This window comes from Lontra canadensis, unplaced genomic scaffold (assembly GCF_010015895.1).
Source record: "Lontra canadensis isolate GAN:19392208 unplaced genomic scaffold, GSC_riverotter_1.0 scaffold6, whole genome shotgun sequence".
In the NCBI taxonomy this organism is placed as follows: domain Eukaryota; kingdom Metazoa; phylum Chordata; class Mammalia; order Carnivora; family Mustelidae; genus Lontra; species Lontra canadensis.
Window position 1 is genome coordinate 10250396 of NW_022631000.1, and position 24861 is coordinate 10275256.

The 24861-nt window shown below is 38.0% G+C and overlaps 1 pseudogene; it reads right to left on the reverse strand.

Moving 5' to 3' along the window:
- Window positions 1-770: 770 nt before the first annotated feature.
- On the reverse strand, window positions 771-2030 carry LOC116864805 (annotated as a pseudogene).
- Window positions 2031-24861: the final 22831 nt, after the last annotated feature.

The following is a 24861-nucleotide window of genomic DNA, read 5'->3' on the forward strand; positions in this document are numbered from 1 at the left end:
GGACTCAATTCCAGGACCCTGAGATCATGACCTGAGCCAAAGGCAGAGGCTTAACCCACTGAGCCACCCAAGTACCCTGAATTGGGTAATTTTAAATAGAATCTTTTTGTTTTGTTATCTAATTCTATAATAAATGTAAGCAACTTGCAAAAAGCTACCTCTCTTTAATTTCCACTTTATTATGTCAAAGCAGTGGAGTGTAATGGTGTTCACTTTAGGTCTTAGGCTGCTAGAGATTTGACAATGTCATCTTCACTTCTATCTGAAATTTTTGAGATATGTACTTACTAATTCCATGTATGATGTTATTGAAAAATTCATCTTATGCTACCAATATTCACATCACATTAGGAAGTTGGTGCTTTTATGTTTTATTGCTGTATATATATAATCTCTATAAGTAACCACTTGTTATATTGCTCTTTTAAAAAAAATTTTTATCTATTTGTGCAAGTCTTTTTTTTCTAATGTTAGTTAGTCACCATACAGTACATCATTAGTTTTTGATGTCGTGTTCCAAGATTCATTGTTTGCATATAACACCCAGTGCTCCATGCAATATGTGCCCTCCTTAATACCCGTCACCAGGTCAACCCTTTCCCCCCACCTCCCTCACCTCTGAAACCCTCAGTTTGTTTTTCAGAGTCCATAGTCTCTATATTGCTCTTTTAAAACATTTTTTTTTCAGTCTTTATTCAAAATTCAGATCTTTATTCAAAATTAGCTGTCCAAAACGATTTGACTTCTATAGAATAAACAAATGTAAGTTTTTAGGCAGCAAGCTTCTTGCCTTCCGTGGTAGGTTTCTTTTTTGCAGGCATCTTGTCAGCTGCTGGTTTCTTGGTAACTGCAGCCTTTTTTCCCACCAAAGGTTTCTTCTGCTTCTTCACACCAGCAGCCTTCTTCCTTATCTTCTGTACCACAGGCTTCTTGCCTAGAAACCCCTTCTGATCAGATTTGACTTCTAATGCTGCTGCTGCCTTATCCATCTGGAGTTTGTGATTCTTGGTCTGGCAAAAAATGGTATTCTGGCACAGAGTCTTTGCATATCGGTTTAGCTTCCACATGATTCTCAGGTTCTTGTGGATTCTTCTTCAGGTCCCTGTGATGGATCTTCTTGGGTGGTGCTCAGAGGGTTCTTTGGATCCCTGGACTTTTCAAGATTCTGCTAAGGTCTCTGTTAATACCTTATGTGTGGGAAAGCTGTAGTTACTCTTGAAGGAGTCAGTCTTATGCCAAGGCCATATAGATTTTCTAGCTTGTGGAAAGCACTTTCAGTCCAAATGTAGAAACGTCCCACTTGCCCACTGGGAGCAAGTTTCAAAATGTTCAGTTTGCCTGCATTAAGTCAAGTAATGCCTGGGATGTTTCTGAAGGCCTTGATGATACCGTTGTCTTCATTGTAGATGATGCAGGGTCCCTTGCACTGGACAGAATGATGGTTTCTCATTTTGCCCTTGACAGCTCTCATTTGCTGAGAGGCGTAGACCTTTCTGATATAATTCCAGGCTTTAAGTTTCTTTCAAAACAAAACAGCCTTGGTATTCTTATAGCCTTCACCTTTATCATCAACCACCAAAGGAAGTTCAGGAACTTCTTCATTATGATGACCATTAGACATGACCAGCACTGGTAAGGCTGAGGCAGCCAGGGCAGAGTGGATGGCATATGGCTTCTGGTTATATTCACTGTACAATGCCAACAGCACCAGGTTTTGGTGGTACAAACATGCGGCCCCAATGACACATATTTCCAAAAGCACCCTGGCCGAAATGGTGAGTCCCACTGCCTCGAACTCTGGGAATTCAAGCCACCAATCTGCCAATACCCCAAGACTGAACACTGATTTGATGAACTGCTAATTCACTGACAGCGTATGGCAAGCTGTTGTTTTCGTGCAAGTTGGTGTGAACAAAGTTCATAATATCAGGTCAAATGGGAGCCTTAAACACAGCAGGCAAAGTAACATTTTTGTCAGATGATTCCCCCTTTTCAGAGTACACAGATGTCAATGGATGAGCACACGCCATCAAGGGGAGAAGAGAGGGCGATGCTCCTCAAAACATTTTTACCAAAGTTATACATATACTGATTTCAAATACACAAATAGTTCTTATAAAATTTGTTGTAAAAACCATCAGTCTACTTTCACCCATACTTTCATTTTTGGAGGATTATTTTGGGATGTATTTCTGTGTCTCTAAAGAACATGCTTTATTGCTGCTTCTTGGTTTGTTGATTTCAGGCAGGACCTATTGACTTTCCTCTACAGAATTTTCAGATTGAGTTGAATTTCATCACTCCCACTCTCCACTGCACAAGTGCCATGTCCCAGCCCACATCCTCTTGATAGGGCTCAAAACAATTGACAGTGAGCCATGTAGTGAATCTTGATCATTTTGCTTTCCATGCATAGTTTTATATTTTCCCTAAAGGTCATACAATTATCCTCTCAAGATGTTGAAATACATCAGGTGTTCTGTCAGTTTTGTCCTGTGAAGAAATCTCTTCCTGAAGAACTTCCTACCCTACTCTAATCTGGATTGTTTTCCTTCTTTGCTGAGACACAGCTGAAGGCACAGTCTTCACCATCACCTGGGAATTCTTTTGGTCTCTCTAGAAGGTATGCAATTTTTCCTTAATATATCTTCCTCTTTCTTGGCTTATATCTTCATTTTAGTGAAGTTCATCCTCCTATAGATTCCTGAGAAAGACGAGGAGGGGAAGGCAAACTTTAAACATCCTGCATGTCCAGATTGGTCTTTACCTTCGCTTTCAATTTTTGGTTTGGCTGGATACACTTTACAGATCTTCCTCAGCTTAATGACGGATATGACTTGGTAAATCCATTGGAAGTTGAAAATACTGTAATTGAAAGGCATTTAAGGGGCGTCTGGGTGGCTTAGTGAGTTAAATATCTGCCTTTGGCTCAGGTCATGGCCTCAGGATTCTGGGATGAAGCCCCAAGTCCAGCTCCCTGATCAGAGGGGAATCTGCTTCTCCCTCTCTCCCTGCTCCTCTGACTTGCACATACTCTCTTTTTCAAATAAATAAGTAAATGATCTTTAAAAAAGAAAGAGCATTTAGTACACTAACCTACTGAACATCATAGCTTACCCTAGCCTGCCTTAAACATGTTCATAACATATTAGGCCACAGTTGTACAAAATCATCTAACACAAAGCTTATTTTATGATAAAGGGTTGACTATCTCATGTAATTTATTGAATAGTGAATTGGAAGTGAAAAGCAGAACGGTTTTGTGGGTACAGAATTGTTGTAAGCATATGGTTGTTCAGTTTCCTGATGGTGTGGCTGACTGGGAACTTTGGCTCACCACTGTTGTTCAGCCTCATGAGAGAGCATCGAATCACTATTTCTAGCCTGGGAAAAGATCAGCATTCAGAATTTGAAGTACAGTTTCTACTTAATGTGTATTGCTTTCATACCACCTTGAAGTTGAGAAGTCATTCATGCAGGGTCCATAAATACACCTCTGTCCTTCAGTATTTTAAAGTTATTGCTATATATCTTTAAGGTTCCTATGATGATATTGTTTGAATGTTACCTGCTTTTTTTTTTTTTAAAGATTTTATTTATTTATTTGAAAGAGAGGCAGTGAGAGAGAGCATGAGCGAGGAGAAGGTCAGAGGGAGAAGCAGACTCCCCGTGGAGCTGGGAGCCCGATGCGGGACTCGATCCCGGGACTCCGAGATCATGACCCGAGCCGAAAGCACTCGCTCAACCAACTGAGCCACCCAGGCGTCCCGAATGTTACCTGCTTTTTACTGTTCTCTTGGTCACCAGGTTCCTGAAATTTCAGAATATGTTTTAGTGTAGTATATTTTAATCCACTGTTCTGAGTTTTTTCTTAAAGATTTTATTTATTGTGTTTGAGAGAGACAGAGAGAGACAATAGGGGAGGGGCAGAGGGAGAGGGAGAGTATCTCAAGCAGACTCCATGCTGAGGGCAGAACCCGATGTGGGGCTTGATCTCACAACCCTGATATCAAGAGTCAGTCGTTTAGGGATGCCAGGGTGGCTCCCTAAGCATCTGCCTTCAGCTCAGGTCAAGAACTCAGGATCCTGGGTTCGAGTCCCACATCGGGTTCCCTGCTTAGCGGGGAGTCTGCTTCTCCCTCTCCCTCTGCCTCTCTCCTCTGCTCATACTTTCTTGCTCTTTCTCTCTCTCTTTCTCAAATAAATAAATAAAATATTTGAAAAAAAAAAAAAAGGGAGTCAGTTGCTTCACCGACTGAGCCACTCAGGTGCCTGGGTTTTTTCTTTCTTTCTTTTTTTTTTAATTATACTATAGTAAACATACATTGTTAAATTAGTTTTGTATGTACAATATAATGATTTGACATTTTTATACATTACTCAGTGCTCATCATAATAAAGGTACTCTTAATCGTCTTTATCTATTTCATCCATCCCCTCACCCACCTCTCTGACGACCAGCTCTTTATTCTCCATACTTAAGAGTCTGTTTCGTTTTTGGCTTTTTTTCCCCCTGTTTGTTCATTTGTTTGTTTCTTAAATTCCACATATGAGTGAAATCATATTGTATTTGTCTTTCTCTGACTGACTTATTTTATTTACTATTGTATCCTCTAGATCCATCCATGTTGTTCCAACTGGCAAGATCTCATTCTTTTTATGGCTGAGAAATATTCCATTGTGTACAAATACCACACCTTCATTATCCATTCATTTATGGATAAATACTTGGGTTGTTCCCATATTTTGGCTATTATAAATAATGCTGCAATAAATATAGCAGTGCATCTCTCTTTTCAAATTAGACTTTTCATTTTTGGGGGGAGTAAATACCCAGTAGTAGAATTACTGAATCATATGTAAATTCTATTTATTTTTTTTAAGATTTTATTTATTTGACAGAGAGAGCGAGAGAGGGAATACAAGCACAGGGAGTGGAAGAAGGGGAAGCAGGCTCCCCACTGAGCAAGAAGCCTGGTGCAGGACTCTGATCCCAGGACCCTGGGGTCATGACCTGAGTTGAAGGCAGACACTTAATGACAGAGCCACCCAGGTGCCCCTGATAATTCTATTTTTAATTCTTTTGAGGACCCTCCATACTGTTTTCCACAGTAACTGCTCCAGTTTGCATTCCTACCAACAGTACATGAGGATTCTTTTTTCTCCATATCCTTGCCAACACTTAGTATTTGTCCTTTTGAATCTAGCCACACTGACAGGTATAAGGTGATACCTTATTGTGGTTCTGACATGCATTTCCCTGGTGATGAGTGATGTTAACATCTTTCTATGTGTCTGTTGGCTGTCTGTATGTCTTGTTTGTAAAAGTGTCTGTTTTTGTCCTCTGCCCATTTTAATCAGATTATTTGTGCTTTTTGGTCTGAGGATGGAGTTAGGGCTTGTGTACCATGATTTTATTGTAGGGGGATATGGCTGGGTTTTTTTTTTTTTTTGGATCAACCTCAGATTTTCATATCTTCCAGATTTTTCCTCTTAACTAGTCAGATTCTATGAAGAAGACTCTTCAGACCTTGTACATAGTGGTAGAAGGTCTAGCAACTGCTGTTCTATTGAATAAATCAGATTTATTATTGGCACTCTCCCCTACTGCTTTTGGATTCCATTCACCAGGTAGTTTGTGTCATTATCACTAGCCCATCTCTTCCAGGATTTTGCTGCTTTAACTTCCATCTTCTGTTCTTATGCCTTAAAGACTCTATTCTATTATTTAAGTAGAGTGTGGGGAGAAAGCAAAGGTAGATTTGTGTGCTAGTTCTCCAGCCAATACGAGGAGTGTCAACATTTATTTATCTATTGTCCTCTTATTATACTGTGCATATTTCTGTATGATACCTGAATATTTTTAAAAGCAGGAAAAAAGGATAAAACAAATGACTACCTTGATTAGAATCCTACATTATGTAATCTTTTTGCTTACTGCTATGTTATGAAAATGCAAAATGTTATTAATTTAATTCTTTGAAATTCATCTTATTTCCAGGTTCTTGAAGTGCACACCCATATCTCCTTTTGTGCATCCACAATGGCAACTTTTCCTACTTCATTATTCATCCTAGAGCTGACTTTCCTAAAATATGTGGGAAATTTTATTTTTAGTCGGGCAAATTGACTTTCCTCCTGGAAGAAATCCAGGGAGTATAGCCTCAAAGTGTACTCTAGATTTGGCTGTGCCAAAAATGTTTCCCTTTGAGATAGTAGTTGTTCTGAAACAGTAGGAACTTGGTTATATTATAAAATGACAAGACTTTAATAGATTTTTAAAAAGCGCTTTAAAAGTGTGTTTTCACGAACAACCAGAGAGATCTGATCATTCTCTTTGCATTCCATGTACGGAGGGGATATGTGAAGGTTTTAAATGAATGACACATGTCATCTGTGCAGTGAGGTGTGTATTGTGGTGAGGTGTCTCAGGGATGATCAGGTGTTAGGAAACTTCTTAGAAATGTTCTATATTCAAGGGAAAAAATATTTCTCAGGAGTTAATCTCAAGTCATGCTGATCCTCTTGTGGTTTGGTTTGATCTGAGATAATGTATAAAAAAGACATTTTTTAAGCAGAAAGCACCACATAATCCTTGTTATTTTCTTATAATTCTTATTTTCCATGCTGAACTTTGAAACATGTTCTCTCTTTTATCCACATCACTTCAGAAGCCTTTATTTGTAAAAGAGAATGAGAAACTATTTTATTTAGTTTCAGAGTTCAATCAATTCTCTGAAAGTCAATTTTTAAGATACTGTGTGGTCCAGACTCTGTTGGCATTTGCATAAGTGTGGACATGGATGAGTAAGAAAAGGCAGGAAACAAGCATCTGGGCTTTCAGAACTCCCCTCATCTGAAATGTGAATTTTTGATTGAAATAAGCTTAGCAGGCAAATTTTTATACACAAGCATAAAATAATGAGTCAAGATGAATTGTAAGCATTTAGGATTTTGTTAAATTCATCTGGGCAGCAGCCACTTGGATAAACAATCACCACCAATGGGTGTCCTAAAGGGATGAAATGACTTCAACATCCTATAAATCAAAAAAGCACCCCCACCTCATATGCTGATTGAATGTTGGCAGTGCAAAAACAGTATTTCACCTTCACAGAATCTAGTATTTGTGATTCAATGAAACATGTGTTTTATTTTTATTTTTTTTATCTTTTTAAAGATTTTATTTATGTATTTGACAGAGAGAGAGAGATCACAATTAGGCAAAAAGGCAGACAGAGTGGGGAGGGAAGCAGGCTCCCAGCTGAGCAGAGAACCTGATGCGAGACTCGATCCCAGGACCCTGAGATCATGACCTGAGCCAAAGGCTGAGGCTTAATCCACTGAGCTACCCAGGTACCCTGAAACATGTGTTTTAAAACAAAAGTCCTTCATCATAAAATACTTGATGGTAATTCATGTGATAATAAAATGGTACTGGAAACAATATATAGGCAAGCAAATACCCTGGCAAAAAATTATAGGTGAGTGAAGAAGATGCAAAAATAATCTTGCTTAGGCTTATGACTCTGTATGATGTAGCTCTTCAACAAATCTGCTGTGTTATGATAGACTAAAGAGAATTTTTGGGGTGTCAGTTTATTGAGGTGTAATTTGCATAAGTTAAAATTCATTTAAGTGTACACCTCAGTGATTTTTAACATATATGTACAGTTAGGTAGCCACCATCATTATGTAGAATGATAGTGTCCCAAAGAGTTCTTTTTAAAATTTTTAATCTTTTTTTTTATTATTAACATTATTAACATATAATGTATTATTTGTTTCAGGGGTACAGGTCTCTGATTCATCAGTCTTACACAACACACAGTGCTCACCACAACAGATACCCTCCCCAATGTCCATCACACAGCCACCCCATTTTCCCACCCCTCGCCCCTCCAGCAACCGTCAATTTGTTTCCTAAGATTAAGAGTCTTGTATGGTTTTGTCTCCCTCTTTGTTTCATCTTGTTTCATTTTTTTCCCCTCACTTCCCCTATGATCCTTTGCCTTGTTTCTTAAATTCTACATTTCAGTGAGAGTGTATGATAATCATCTTTTTCTGATTGACTTATTTCACTTATCATAATATCCTCTAGTTACATCCACATCTTTGCAAATGGCAAGATTTCTTTTTTTGATGGCTACGTAATATTCCTGTGTGTGTGTGTGTGTGTGTGTGTGTGTGTGTGTGTGTGTATCATATCATCTTTATCCATTCATCTGTCGATGGACATCTGGGTTCTTTCCATAGTTTGGCTCTTGTGGACATTGCTGCATAAACGTTGAGGCACAGGTGCCCAAAACATTCTCTTTCATGATCCCTTTTAATCAGTCTCCACCTTCAACCCTTGGTCACCACCTGTCTGCTTTCTGTATCTACAGCCTGCCCTTTTAAGAATTTCTTAAGAATAGGTCTATAGAATATGAAGTCTTTTGTTTCTGGCTTCTTTCTCATAGCATAATGCTTTTGAGATTCATCTGTGCTTTTGGATGTATCAGTAGTTTCTTTATATAGCTGAGTAGTATCTCTTTGTATGGACGTACCACTATTCATTTATCTACTCACAAGTTGATTGTTGAATTCTTGGCAGTTTTTGCTGCTTATGAATCAACCTGCTATAAAGTAGTCTTTGTGTGGACATATGTTTTCATTTCTCTTGGGTAAATTTCTAGAAGTGGAATTACTGGGTCATATGGTAAGTGTATACTTATTGTAACAATACTTACCATAACAAAAACAACTAAGACTGTTTTCCAAAATGGCTAAAAGTGAAAGTGTCTATTTTGCTTTTGCACCAGCAGTATGTGAGAATTCCATTTGCTTTTCATTCTGACCAAAGCTTGATATTTGTTAGGTTTTTGATATAACTATTCTAGTGAAGATTTGGTGGTATTTGATTTAAGTTTTAATTTTAATCTTCCAGTTAATAACATAGGGTATCCTTCTTGTGCTTATTAAATCTTTTCTTTATTAAAGTATGGGTTCAAATATTTTACCTATTATTTCTTGACAATTTTTTAATCTTCTTGTTGTTGGGTTTAAGAACTCTTTATATGTTCTAGATATAAATATTTTATAAGATACGTGTTTGTATTTTCTCCTGGTTTGTGGCTTGTCTTTTCAATTTCTTACTATATCTTCTGAATAATAAAATATTTTAATTTTGATAAAGTTTACATTGTGAAGTGTTTTCTTATAGAATTTGTGCTATTTTGTCCTATTTAAGAAATCTTTGTCTAACCCATTGTCACTACCATATTTTTTTTCTAGAAATTTTTTTTTAAAGTTTACTTATTTAAGTAATCTCTACACCCAATGTGGGGCTCAAACTCACAACCCTGAGTTGTACTCATGTACTTTTCCGACTGAGCCATCCAGGCCCTTCTTTCTTAATTTTATGGTTTTAGATTTTATATTTAGGTCATGACTCATTTGAGATAATTTTTGCATATAGTATGAGGTTCATATATTTTGTCATGTAAATATCTCAAGTTACTGGGGGAAAGGATAATCTTTTTTTTTTTTTAAGATTTTATTTATTTATTTGACAGAGAGATCACAAGCAGGCAGAGAGGCAGGCAGAGAGAGGAGGAAGCAGGCTCCCTGCTGAGCAGAGAGCCCTATGCGGGGCTCGATCCCAGGACTCTGAGATCATGACCTGAGCCGAAGGCAGCGGCTTAACCCACTGAGCCACCCAGGCTCCCCAGGATAATCTTTTAAATGAATAAATAGTTCATAATTGTTCAGGAGGATCAGAATGATGAATTCCAGGGGCAAGGCACTTTCACCCATGAAAGAACAAATGAAGCACAAAGCAGTGTGTCAGACCACTGAGCTGAAGTCAGACTCATGGATGTAAGTCTGGATGTATATCTCTTCTGATGATATAAGTTATATTTTCTTTGGGTGCCTCGGTGGCTCAGTCATTAAGTGTCTGCCTTCGGCTCAGGTCATGATTCCAGGGTCCTGGGATTGAGTCCTGTGTCAGGGGAGCCCACTTCTCCCTCTCCCACTCCCCCTGCTTGTATTCTCTCTCTTGGTCAAATAAATAAAATCTAAAAATATATATATATACATATATATAGAGTTATATTTTATAATATAAATTTATATTTTCTTTAATGTGTCCATCTACTTGCTTCTTGATTAGAACATAGTTTGAGGATATAACTTAACTGTCTATACTTCAATTTCCCCATCAGTAATGGGGATCAAAATAATATCTGCCTTGTAGAGTTCTTGAAGGGACTAAACATGTAATACACAGAATATTAGACATTATTAGACAAATGTTAGACATTATTATGAGCACCTGTTACTTCACAGTGATTGTCCTAAGCAGTCTTAGACAGGAATGAGTCTGCATGGGATCATTCACTGTTGTGTTCTTGCCTCATCTGTTGCCCCTGAGCAAAAAGAATGATAGTACAAATATCTAGTTACTTTCCTATGATTAACAATTCTGGAAAGGGTTTTTTCGTCTCAACAGTTTACAAAGACATCAGAAATGATTAATTGAGAATGGCTAAACTCACATGATAAAATTAATTATATACAGATTACGAAGCAGCTCACTTAAGCATAAACACAATTAAAAATAATAACCAGATAAATTTATGCACCCCCCCACACATTTATTACCGGTTTATTTTTTCAGAGGTTTTGAAAAAACATTCTGCCACAACTGCTACAGATATCCTTCTAATTTTCATCCATGTCTGTTTGCTATCTGTCCTTGCTCACTGTTGTCCATTGATCCACTTCTGTATTCCATGCTGGGCCCAAACCAGCTGATCTAATCTGCTTCACATCAGCCTTGTCACTCCCTTGATTTAAGACTGATATACTGATTACAAAGACTCCTACAACCCTGTCTGTATTTCTAGGAGTCTAACAATTTTCACTCGTTATTACAGATAGTTAGGCAATTTCCCCTCAGTTTTGCAAACGTGTTGCCTGTAGCCAGCTACGATGGGATGTCTCCTTTAATATTGCTGTACCATGAGGAGCTTTACAGAACCTCCTAGGCAGGACCAGCTGCATTATTTGTTCAACATTAGGACCTAGGGAGTTGAAAATGTTTACATGATAAAAACATAATTTTGACAGCCCCAATCTTGATTATTTGTAAAGGATGGAATTTAAAAAAAAGAGCCTATAGTGTATATCAATAATGAATGCTTCCCTCTCTGAATCAAATACTGATTATAACCAGTGTAAGAAAATGGTTAATCAATAATTGATGAAATGTGTATCAAAATGTTCATGAAAAAATAAATTACTATTTCTTCTCATTTTTTTACCTTGTACATATTTTCTAAATGGATACTTTAAATGTACAGAAACAAAAGCTATCTACCTAACTCTGGAGAGATTCAAAACTCAACAGACATTCAAATGCCTAAATTCTAGAGTTGATCAACTTAGTGTACAAATAAATGTCAGAAATCTCTTAACCGTACACAGATTGCTCAAGAGTTTAAAAATAGTGTAAGTTGAGTTATCAAGAAATCAAATCTTATATGATTTTCATCACAAAAGTCAAGCAAGATCATATATCTTTCTACTGTTTCAATACAATTTAAAGGCACTATTCACAACTTATTTTGTCTTCCAAACTATTCCCTTAATTCTTATTCCATTTATTGTCCATTAACAGAAGAAATCTGTGAGGAAGAAGAGGGTTTTCGTTACTCTGGTTCCCAGTCTACTGAGCTGTCCCTTGAAATTTCTCCAGTCCCTGAGCTGCATGCCACTCCTCACAGAAAGTGTAGAATTATAGCCTCTGTCTTTGAATCTGGTCTGCTTTTGTGACTGGTTTGACCAATAGAATGTTCTGGAACTTCTGAGTCCAGGCCTTAAAAGGACTAACAGCTTTTTTTCCTTACCTCTTGGAAACTTATTCTTGTGATGTGCCTTCTATAAACTTAATTGTCATGCTCTAAGCTGCATGAGACCTGAGGTGCTGTGCTCTACAGCTCAAGGTAAGCTCTTTAGTGGACAGTAGTACTAAGTGCCAGTCTGATAGTGAGCCATCTTGGATGTTCCAGTGCACTTGAGTCCCCTGACAACTGCAACTCAGTCAATATGCTATAGAACAGAAGAACCATGCCGCTGTTTCCAGTCAACCTGCAGAAACAGAGAGGTACTAGCATGGCTACTGTTACAAGCCACTAAATTTTGAAGTAGTTTATTACACAGCAATGGATAGCTGAAAATGTTACCTCCATAGCAAGGCTTATAGCTTCTTTCAATATTTTGAATAATGAAAGCAACATGTGAAAAGTAATGAATCCCAGGTGATTTATTGGAAAGACTAGTTTATTATATTAAAGTAACAATGATCTCTGTTACAATAGAGTATTTCTGAAAATTACTTTTAATGACCAGAAGTCTAGTTACCCTGAGCAGAGTCAAAATGAAAATGACAGCAGAGTTTAAAAAGCCTCATTAATTTGGGATGCATGCATGATCTAGAAGCAAAGGAACTTTGGATTAGCTTGCTGAATATCCTTTTGTGACTTTTTAGAAAACATACTCATTGCTTGGCATTTGAGATTTGATTTTGAGCTAAATCATCTAAAGAAGTTAGCTCTTTATGGGCCAAGACATAGGAAAGGAGCAAAGTACTAGGGATGAGGAGGGGTCAGGAGATTTTTCTGCTGGGAGTCTCTGCAGTTAGCATTTAAGATTAGGGAATTTCAACAGTTAATTCAAAAATAGTGTTTTTTAAAAAAAATATTATGAATATATTTTCCAAACCAGAAATTAGCACATTGGGTTGACAAACATGAAACTGTGGAGATAGTAGGGTAGAATTGACAGGGAAAAAAAATCATAAAGGCATAGCCACAGAGATGATAGTGTAGGTGATAATAAAAAAAAATAGTTAAATAAAATTTATATAGTGGTTATCATAGGCCAGCTACTATCCTAAGTATCAGGCATAAACTCATTTAATAGTTACAGAGATCCTACATTACTCCCTGTATTACAAATGTGGAAATTGAGGCATAAGCTTTTTAGGTGGCCGAGCAATTTGTGAAGTCAATCTTACTCTAGAATCCATACTCTTTTTAAAAAAAAAAAAATTTGTTTATTTATTTGAGAGAGAAAGAGAGTGAACATATGAGCAGTGGGGAGGGGGTGGTGGTAGTGGGAAAGGGAGAGAGAGAAACAGATTTCCTGCTGAGCTGGGAGCCTGTTGCTGGGCTCGATTCCAGGACCCCTGGATCATGAGATGAGCCAAAGGCAGACACTTAAACCACTGAGCTACCCAGGCATTGCTAGAATCCATACTCTTTACTGGTGGTTGTTTTTTTTTTTTTTTTTAAGATTTTATTTATTTATTTGACAGACAGAGATCACAAGTAGGCAGAGAGGCAGGTAGAGAGAGAGGGAGAAGCAGGCTCCCTGCTGAGCAGAGAGCCCGATGCAGGGCTTGATCCTAAGACCCTGGGATCATGACCTGAGCTGAAGGCAGAGGCTTTAACCCACTGAGCCACCCAGGTGCCTCTTTACTGGTGTTTTATACTGCCTCTAGATATAGTGTACGAGGTGAGGTATAAAATGGGGATGGCTATTGTTTTTAGGTAATGGGAAGGAGTGATTTCTGCTGATACAAGCTGATCATATGTAAAAGATGTTTGGAGCTTTATTATAGAGCACCAAAGATACCACATGCCTATCTCTCATCTCCCCTAGAGACACCTGTGACTAACTAGGAGCTGCTGTTCAGCAGGTGGTCCTGATAAGTTTCCCTGGTTACCTAGGGATGCTAAGCAAGGAGAATGTTGAGATAACACTGTCATTGCTCCTCAAGATCTGGCTGATAGTAAGGTCATACTCATGACTCCATTGGTTCAAGGTCCCAAGGGGAACATGATTTGTTCTTTGTGAAAATCCAATGCTTTGTTTCCTCTTGTTGCATGTCCTTCATGTCTGTCGAAGATGAGGAAGAAGGGAGGCAGTAATTTAGGTGCTTGTTGACAAATCTCAGTGTAGCTTCCTTGTTAAGAACAATACAAAGATCTTCTTGACTACTTCTGTGCAAATGACAGCAGATTGCTAGCATCCATCAGGATCTAGAAGAGAGGACACAAGATATTGCAAATGCCACCTAGTTCAGCAAATGCTTTCATATTTTAGGCAGAAATTAACTTTGAATGAATTAATCTTTTTCAAGTATTTGGAAATGCACATCACTTCATGACCTTGAGTACACTGGGTCATTAGTCAATCTTAATATAGAATTTAGATTCTTAAATTCTTATATTCTTAATATAGAATTAAAGGTTGCATTGAGGTAGTGTCCCAAGAATTTACACAAGGGAGATAATATTACATGTTCAAAGTGAAAGAATAAGATCAGTACAGGAAAGATCTGAGCAGGCAAATTCAAATTCACCTGAAGGAAACAGAACTGTTTCTAAACCAACCAACCTGCATTAATAAGAAAAAATGTATTAAAATATCTATAGAAGGGGGCACCTGAGTGGCTCTTGATTTTGGGCTCAGGTCATGATCTCAGGGTCGTGACATAGAGCCCTGTGTTGGGCTTCTGGCCCAGAGGGGAGTCTGCTTGAGATTCTTTCTCTCCCTCTCCTCCTGTCCCTCCTCATGTTCACCCGTGCTCTCTATCTCTCTCTCTCAAATACATAAATAAATAAATCTTAAAAAAAATCTGTAGAAGAGATGATTCTTCTTCCTCTTCTTTAATTGAAAGGGAGTTAGTCATTTTGGAGGCATAGAAAAAAAATGGAGAGTTGTTGAGGTAAAATCAGACATAGTCATTTGGACAATACAAGAGAAAAGGATTTTCAACTGTTGGAACAGAAATTCCAGTCTGGGCCAATGACAGGTTCATCCTTAATTTGGACATAGATGCAGGTAATGGAGTGAGTAAATTTATAGTATTTTTGGTCTTCATTGGCAACATTATCTTTAATGGAAACTCTATGTGCAACTTTATTAGGCTGGGGAAATTAAGTAATCGTAACTTCACTTGTTCTGACCCTATTATAGGTAAGTGAGCATCTGGTTATGATTTGACTTTCTATGTAAATCTGTGTAAGAAAGGTTGTAAATAGAGGACCCAGAGGCCAAATTCAGACCAAATTTTTTTTTACATATTTACAATTAATGTTCTTATGTAGTTGCAAACATATAATGATTGAGAAAGTAGTTTGTAATTGATTTTCCTTCCTCTCTAAAAACAGAAAATTTTTGTAAGATTATATTCAAATTTGTAGATGGCAGCAACTAATGAGAGATGAATAGTGGCAGCTCCCTTTAAAGAGGACATTTGTATTCTATTTTACCAGCATCTTCACCATTCCTGTGGTATTACACCTTGCTATTTCACCAACTTCCCTGCTGCCCCTCTAGCTTTTGAGCTTAGAAGGAAATTCTCTGATTATATAAAATAAATTCTTGATATCTGTGATAATGCCTCATGGCTAATGAATAAAGTGCTGTATATCTAACTTTCTTTGCAGCTTGGCTGTGATGATACTACTGACCTGAATTTTTATGGTGCACAGAATTTTCTATTTGCCATTGTTAAATGACAAATTATCATCCTTGTGACTACTTCAATGCTAAATAACTTTGATTTAGTGAGATTCTGCCTTTAAGGATTTATTTATCCCTGGGCATGAGAAGAGCAAACATTAGATCACAGAATATGGAAAATAAGGCACTCTTGGATAAAGGCCACCCTGTCTTCTCCTGGATGACACAACCACCACTTCTGATTTTTGGACAGGAAAAGAACACTGAATGAAGAATCACTAGACATCTGGGTCTATGTAGTTCCCTTATTAAATTGGCTATGTGGCCATGAACCAATACCCTAAAGTACTTTGGCTTCCACCTCTTCATAAGTGAAGCAAAAGCACTGAACTAAAATATCTCTGAATTTCCATCCCACTGAGGCATTATATAACCCAATCATACATACTCTAACCTTGAATTCATCTGCACATTGTCTATATGATTTAGGTATGTTTTAAGTCCCGCATGTGAAGGGCTTCATGAAACACAAACGCCTGTGTTCCTGCCATATTAACATCTATATTTATACCCAAACACAGAAGGTTAGATTTTGGATGTATTTCAGCAACATTTGGATATCTGATGATTTTTATAAACTGTTTTTAATCATTCAGTATCACAGACTTCAAACAAAAACAACAAAATAAGCACATCAAAACATGTTTGACTTGAACAAAAATAGCAGGCAGCTGGGGACACAGGCACACTATGCAAAATAGGCCTGCATATATCACGCTTTACATATTTATAACTGTGTAGCTCCAGCAATATTGGCGTTAATGGAGTGTCAATGGGCGAAAAGCTGTCTCAGAGGCTTGTTTTTATTGGACAAAAGGAAAAAGAGCCAGGAAACCTACTTTTCTTTTTGCCAAATCAAGTTATCTGGGAAAGTAAGTCATCCATTTACTTTGGACATACCACATATGTTCCTATTTATCTAGGAGCCAAACCAGTAACACTAGGATAGAGTCATCTTCATTTATGTCCAAGCTGAATCTAGCAAAGAGCCACAATGTTTTCTGTATAATTACTTTAGGGCTTCTGGATGAAGATGATACATTTGATCAGCAAATTGCTATAAAATAAAACAAATAAGCAAAAAAAATGCCCTAAAGTTTTAACATCTCTACAGAATATATAATAATTTGCTGGGTAAGGATGACAGAGAAACCCAGGGAAAAAGAAAAATCTTCTAACACAAATGAGATGTATGGGGGTGATGGAGTAGTGGCAGGAGCAGAAGGAAGAATGAAGCAAGAATAAAAAGAGCATTTATTGAACATAAATAAATGGCATGAAGTATTCACACTTATAGGCACCTATTTTCTACTTTATATTCAACAGAACTGAAAAGAATGGAATACAGACTATAGAAGAATGAGGTCATGGTTTTTCCCTTTGCAATACACTCAAAGAAGACAAAACGTAAATTCCTGTGTTAGGTCTTCTGTGATGCAATCATGTAAATGTCAGAAAAATGAAGAGAAGAATGTGAGAGAGCTATCTGTATGTGATACAGGATTGATGGTAAAAACCTGTCATGATCAGGGCTGGAGAAGTAGTGAGTGGGGCTTCGGTTAAGTTCATGGCTGGAGAGGCAAAATTGTGGGGCTCAGCTGGTGTCACAGGCAGGAAATTCACTACAGTATACAAAGAGCAAGTTATGGAAGAATTCAGAGGCATTGTTGTTGGGATGATGCCAAGATTAGTCACTAGGGGGAAAAAAAAAGTGAGATAACTGAAGACAGAGAGTTCCAGGGTGATCCAGTACTGACTATGCATCACATCCATGGCCTAACACTCTTTAAATGGGGTCCATCTTTGTGTGTGTCTTGCTAGAAGAGTTATCTATTCATATCTGTTATCTGTTGCTACATAACAAATTACCTCTCAAAACTTAGCAGCTTAAAAGAACAAATATTTATCATCTCACAGTTTCTGTGGATCAGAAATCTGAAAGCAGCTTAGACAAGTAGTTCTGGTATAGGGTCTTTCATCAGGTTGAGTCAAGATGTCCACCAGAGCTGCAGTCTTCTGAAGGTTTGACTGTGGCTTCTTCAGTCTCCTTTAAGAGATCTTCTTAAAGATCTCCTTCAGTCATTTGCATGGCTGTTGGCAGGAAATCTCTGTTCCTTCTCACATGGGCCTCTACCAAGGGCTGCATAAATGTCAGCTGGCAGCTGGCTTCCTTAGAGGAAGTAACCTAATTGAGAGGGCAAGAGGAAGTCACATGCCTTACCTGACACCAGTTCTGGCACTTTCTACAGCCCACAGGAAAGGGGAACTACGTTCCTTCTGAAGAGTATCGAAGAATTCGTGAACATATTTTAAAGCCACCACAATGTGATAAAGATACATGCCATCATCTGAAAATGATATTGGCTAAGGCTCCTAGGTAGATATGTGTATCAGTCAAGATCCTAGCAGGAAGTAGATAATTTCAGAAATGTTTAAAAAAGGGACTATATAAAAATGCATTCAGGGTATGTGGAAACCGCAAGGGATAGTAACATTACCATGGGGGTTAAACCATTTGAAGGGGCTACGGAATGGAGTAATTCCTGGAACCTGGAAGAAGGGAGTCCTGTGGAGAAAGCTGCTTCTGGTTGAGGGGTGCAGCCATATTGAGATTACCTTATACAAAGGTATTGGTGGAATCAATACCACAGACTCACTCTCCTCTGTCTTTCCTTCCCATGTCTACCTGTGCTCCCCTCTGGCCAAACTTAACTGACTAGAGGTAAAGGAAGCCTGTTAATGCAGTCCGTCTACCATCTGGGCAGAGGTCAAGGTGGAGAGTGGGTCTGGAGGGGCAGCTAGAGGATGTCCTCCACAGATGGGTATTTAATTTGAAGGATGAGTAATAAACAGAGTTATGGAGATCTGGATGGTGAATTAAGTATAAGAGATAAGGATAGGTAAATGTATGTGAGAGTAGAGAAAGGACTAAAAATCTCCTCAAACAGAAGTTATATAGGGTGGTGAGGCTGAAATAGGCTGATAGGAGTGTGAAGGGACCTTGTTGTAGAGGGTCCTGAGAGAGGCAGGGTGTCACACTTCCTCTAACAGGTAGCACGTGGCAGTTCTTAAACAGGTGTGCCTAGACAGTAGGAGTGGGAGAGGAGGGGAAATCTGAGAGACTATGTTTGTTTAGATATCAGAAATAAATGCAAAAATATCAATAAAAATTTAGTTTTGAATAAACTTTTAGGTAAAATAAATACTAAATACTAATGTTCAGATAAAAAAATGTGAATTTGTTGGAATGAGGTTTCCACGTCGACAGACTCATTCTTTCTATAGTTTCCCAGAACTGTAGGGAAGCAAACCTAGAATAATAAGCATTTTTATCTAGAACAATTATAGTGACATATGAGCTTGAGAATGAAAACAATGTTATAGGAGAAACAATCATACCAAAATCAACCTTCTGGAGATCTTTTCTTTGAAGGATATCAGCTAGAGGTTTGCCTTGGGTACATAATTATTCAACTACCCATTGATGGTTTGAATACTTAGTAGCAAAGTCTTATGAGATTGATGCAGTCCTTTATCCTGATTTGATTTGCAACACACTGCCATTGTAGTCTAGTATCTACATGGGAGATTTCAATGAAGATAAAAGTATGTAATAAGAAACACTGGTATTTATACCATAGTTTAGAAAAAAATAAAAACATGATAGAACTTTAAATGAATCCTGCTTGAAGCCCACCCGTCCATTTAGCATGTCTGACCTGCTATCAGTACAGTATTTCAGAGGGGGAAAAGGAGCAATAAACATATAGTGATTGCTAATACAATGGGAGAGATATATGAGGGATTATGTTCACTGACACTTTAATATTACATTTTATAGTAAAGTTTGGTTTACATGGCAAGATGTTAACCATAAATTTCCTAACTGCACTTCCACACATTCAGAAGGTAGTGATAATTGATGTTAACAGAGATGACCCTGAAGTGTCTGCTGAGTTTAAAAAAAAAAAAAAAAAAGGTGCTACATTCTGGATGTATGTATTCTGTGTTGTAGGTTCTTTCCTGTTGGTTTGAAAATTACCAACGCAGTAGAGAGTCCTGGAAGAGAGTAACAAGAAAAGTATGATTCTTGTTTCAACCTTACCTAATAGACACAATTGGCTGTTGCTACTTTCAGGGCTTAACATTTAAGCAGGGCCTTTCAGAAACCAAGTGTCTCAGAGGCATGAACATTTAATAAAAAATTCTGAAAAATATGCAATATAATGGTTACTAATATTCATTTAAATTTTCAAGTATATAGAAAGTACAAGTCATAGGAGAGTTGAAAAATACAAATCTGTTCTTATCATTGGTAGAAATACAAGCTTGCAGTTCTTACTTAAAAAATAAGCATAAACGATTAAGTTACCATTGCAATAAGTGCTACAATGATCTGTACAGATGCTAGGAAAAAAACAGCACTGACCCCTGTGGCCTAATTTGGTGGGTTGGAGAATGTTAAGCTCTGTTAGCATTAGCTTCACAACTAACATCTCCCTCTTCAATAGAAAATCAGCACTTAAAACAAGGAAGACAGCATTACCTATAGAACAAGGGAAAAACCACTAATCAATATTTCTTTCCCCATTAACCCTTTTTTTTTTCAAATTAAAGTTCACCTCAAAGACCTTTGTGTGGTGACAGGAACTAATGAAAAAAAGAAAAGAAGAGAGAAAGTCTCTGGCATCAGGGGAACCCCTAAGACATAGTGACCCTTCAACCCCTAACATGGTTTCTTTATCAAGAATCAGAGGTGGAAAGGAAAATGGATCAGAAGTGATCCTATTCCCTGGTTATTAAAGACAAACTCAATCCAATAGAATCTATGTCTTTACTTTAATGACTGCTTTCACCTTTGTCCTGTGCTGCTGTTTTCTTGTTGGAAAGGGAAGAAAAATAGACAGATGGTGGGCTGGGTGTGTGAAAAGAACTCTACATCCAAGTTAGCTGGGTCAAGGCCAAGAAGGGAAGTGTAAGAGACTCCAGGGTTTAGAGAGATGCACAGTATCATTGCCAAAGCTAGAAGAAGCCAAAATAAAAGGCTCGGGACTCATTAGCAGAGTAGTAGAACATCACTTTGCTCATAGCACTCAATTATCAAAATTGTGAGTGGATTATTTGAAGCCCAGAAAATCAGTAATGCTATGTTGCATATATGTGTATGTATGTGTGTGTGTGATGTACACACAGATATTATTTGAAATAATCTATTCAGAAGTGGAAATTTTGGAAATTGGAAGAAAAAACAAATCAGACAAAACATTCAAATAGCTGAAGGAAAGGGAAGTGGTATTGTGGAAGCAGCTATTCCACCAGCACCTGGGTAATAAAACAGCAGAGGTCAGGAAGAGGTCACGCAAGACACTGCCTGACTGGCCTGAGCCTTGGTCCTCCCATAGGCCTCATCTCATTCTGGACTGAGATTTTCCTGCAAATCATGATAATTGGGAATCAGCACACACAGCTGTGAACCACAGCTCACAGATATAGAGGGAACAAATTTGAAGTTGACCATCTCTGCTGGAGAGGGAAGGGAAGTGACTTGTTTATGTACCATTTCATCACTCTCCCCAAGAGGCACTAGCCCTGGGTTTATGTTCCATTAAAGGTGTAGTGACATAGTTTTAAAGCAAGTAGAAGATTGGCCCTTTATTAGAATTAGGGAATTTGGATTCAATTCTAAGCTAAAACCATGAAATGTTAGTGCTGTAAAGAAACTAGATATAATCTAATCCAATTTTCTCCTTTATAGGTGAGGATCCTTTGACCTAGAGATGTTACACAATTTGCCAAGTTAGTTGATGCTAGCATTTGGCCTAGAATCACCAGTAGCCTGCATGTCTGCCTCTATAATGTTATTTCTCTCCTCTCAGGAAAAATATCCCTGGGACCTTGAGGCTCATGCCAATCAACTGTAATTATCTCCTTCCTTCCAAGTCCCTGTTATTTATTATGTTTATGATTTTCCTATATCCAGTGAGGAATCTGTCTTATGGTTTGTCATTTTTGTTTTGCCATCCTCATGCCTTCTCATCTAGGTAATTTCAATAACCACATAGGTGGTTACCCTTGTTTGCTAAATTCAGATTTTCTTTCCATTTTTTTACTTTATGTTTCTTCACTTTTCTTTAGCAATTGACTCTCTGGATCCCATCCTGAACCATTTGTTCCCGAGAACTCCATCCTGTCTGAAGTCACAAAATCTAATAACTGAATCTCTGGTTATGACTTCTGTTCTTCCACTTTACACATGATGATTCCACCTACATTAGCTGTTGAAACAGACAGACCCTAAATCCAAGGGCTCTTCATCATGTAACAGTTCAGAAGTGGGTGTTCCAGGGGTGGCAGATGGCTTTATTCTACAGGTCAAGGAACCCAACTTCTTTCTGTCTTATAGTTCTTTCACACTCTAGAGGTTATCTTTGTTCACATACTTGAAGCTGGTTTACTTATTATATATACTTTCCAGCACCCAGAAAGAGGGGAGAAACTGAAGGACTAGAAGCTTCTTTATTTAAGCATGTGACTCCAAAGTTGTACATATTCCTTACGCCCATATTCTATTGGCCTACAGCTTGGTCACAATGACCATACCTCATGTCTTGGCCCATTTTGGCTGCTATAACAAAATACCATCACCTGGGTGCCTTATAATCAGCAGAAATTTATTTCTTAGAGTTCTGGAGATTTGGAGGTCAAGATCAAGGTGCTGGTAGATTTGGCATCTAGTGAGAACCCACTTCCTGCTTCATGGACAGCTGTTTTCTTTTTTGGGTTCTCCCATGGTGGAAGGGACCAGCAAGCTCTCTGGGGTCTCTTTTATAAGAGTACTATCACCATTCACAAAGACCTCACTCTCATGACCTAAGTATGTCCCAAAGGCTCTAACTCCAAATGCCATCACATTGGGATTGGATTTTAGGGGACATAAACATAGTCTATAACACCTAGCTAAAAGGGAAATGTTATCTCTAGTTGAGTAATCTTGTGTGCAGCCCCAAATTGGGATATTCTATTTCCGAATGGAAGAAAGATGGAATGGTTTTGGGAGACACAGCTGTCTCTGCTACAACTCTCACTGACCTTCTATTCATTGACTTCACTGGAATCTCCATTTCCTTGACCCAGTATTTAAATCCAAGTTAATCAGTGTCTCTTTGGACTTACTTCCTTTCTCCCAAATAAAGATCCCATGGTATGTATACAAGCTTAAGACACATTGAGATACTTGGTGAGATATGGGTCTCATTAATTCTTTCAAGAACTTATCTCAGTTACCTCTGCATCATCTACCCTAACTTATCATTGTTTGCTGCTACTTTAGAGTAAATTCTTGAAGCTCTCCAAGAAAAATGAAGTACACTCAATAAAAGATAATGATTGAGCATCTAGATAGAATTGAGGCTATTTGAAAAATTGAGCATATTAAAAGAGGCACAATTTTTAATGCCAATAAAATAAGCAAAAATTGTACAAGGAAAAATATAAACCTAAATATATGTACTATTGATTCTGTATTGGACAATATTTATGTGGTGATGACTACTTTGCAGTGGTAGTGAGGATGGACTCTTGGCTAGATTAATTGGATTGACAGTGGTCTCCAACTCCAGCTGGCTATGTAGCCTTAAGCAAGCTACTTGATTTCCCTGTGCCTCAGTTTCTGTGTGCTACAGCTTTATAATATTTATATTATTTTAATTATTGAATACCTAAGATAGTAGAAGTAAGTTTTAACTTCTCTTAAAATAATGTGTTTCAAAAGATTAGCTCAAGAAGTTATTTTCAACATACTACTTTTATTTTTATTTTCTGAAGTTCCTTAGAAATCAGCAGAAACTTCAGTTAGGTGTTGGTGAGTTACCAGCTTGAAAGTCCTTTTTATTTGGGTCAGATATAGTCAAGGAATTATGGAATATTTAAAAAAAAACATTAAAATAGAAATAATCTCAAAGGGAAAAAATGTGAAGTTACAATTCCTTTCTAACTTGAGGATGAATTTTCATTTGGCCTATGTGTGTGTTTTCTATAAATAATATTGTAATAGCAATGGAGATTTTAAAACATATAAAAAATGTAATTACTTAGGGGCACCTGGCTGGCTCAGTTGGTTAAGCGTCTGCCTTTGGGTCTAGGGATCAAGCCCTGCATTAGGCTCCCTGCTTAGCGGAGGACCTGCTTCTCCCTCTCCCTCTGCCCTTACCCCCTACTCTTGCTTTGTCTGTCTGTCTATTTCACTCTCTTTCTCTATTGCAAATAAATAAGATCTTTTTAAAAAGTGGAATTAGTTATAATTCAGTGATCTTGGGACGCCTGTGTGGCTTAGTCAGTTAAGCATCTGCCTTCTGCTTGGGTCATGATCCCAGGGTCATGGGCTTGCTTCTCCTGCTGCCTCTCCCCCTCTCTCCTGCTTGTGTTCTCTCTCGCTCTCTGACAAATAAAGAAATAAAATCTTTTTTCAAAAAAAGAATCCAGTAATCTTTTAATCTTTTATCTTATCTTTTTCTACATTCCAATTCATTTTTGTTCACATATCTATGGAATTTATGTACCAGGAATTGTAGCATAGATGTGATTTTCTCATTTTTAAAACCTTAAGATTTTTTTTTTAAATTTTTATTTATTTGAAAGAGAGAGGTCACAAGGAGGCAGAGAGGCAGGCAGAGAGAGAGGGGGAAGCAGGCTCCCTGCAAAGCAGAGAGCCCGATGCGGGGCTCGATCCCAGGACCCTGAGATCATGACCTGAGCCGAAGGCAGAGGCTTCACCCACTGAGCCACCCAGGTGCCCCAAAACTTAAGATTTTATCAAGAACATTTTCCTATGGTTGCATGAAGGAAGAGGGCTTGAAAAATCACAGCCTTACTGTTACTAAAAACAAAGATGTTTCTAGTTCTCAGTTCTGTTTAACCAGTCCCAGCTTAATGGTATCAGTTGCCTGTGGCCATTTAGGCCAAGTGGTGACAGTCATGTTGCTGAGTGTAGGCTGAGTTGAGGAATTCTAGCTATGTCCGGGCCTGGTAGCCTCCCAGTGATCCATCCACCACTGCTTTCCTCTCTGGCCAGCCAGCGGGCAGAAGTTTCTGCTGGGCCATGACACACGCTGTGCTCTGGTTCCCAAGAGACTGATTCACAGAGGTTAGGTGGGTTGTTTCCGGTGTGGCAACAGATTTCAGGGAACTCCGTCTCTGAGCATTGACTATGAATCACAACTCTGAATCTACCTTTAAGAATAGAAGTAGCATTAGGTATGGGAAAATTATGGAGTAACCAAATTA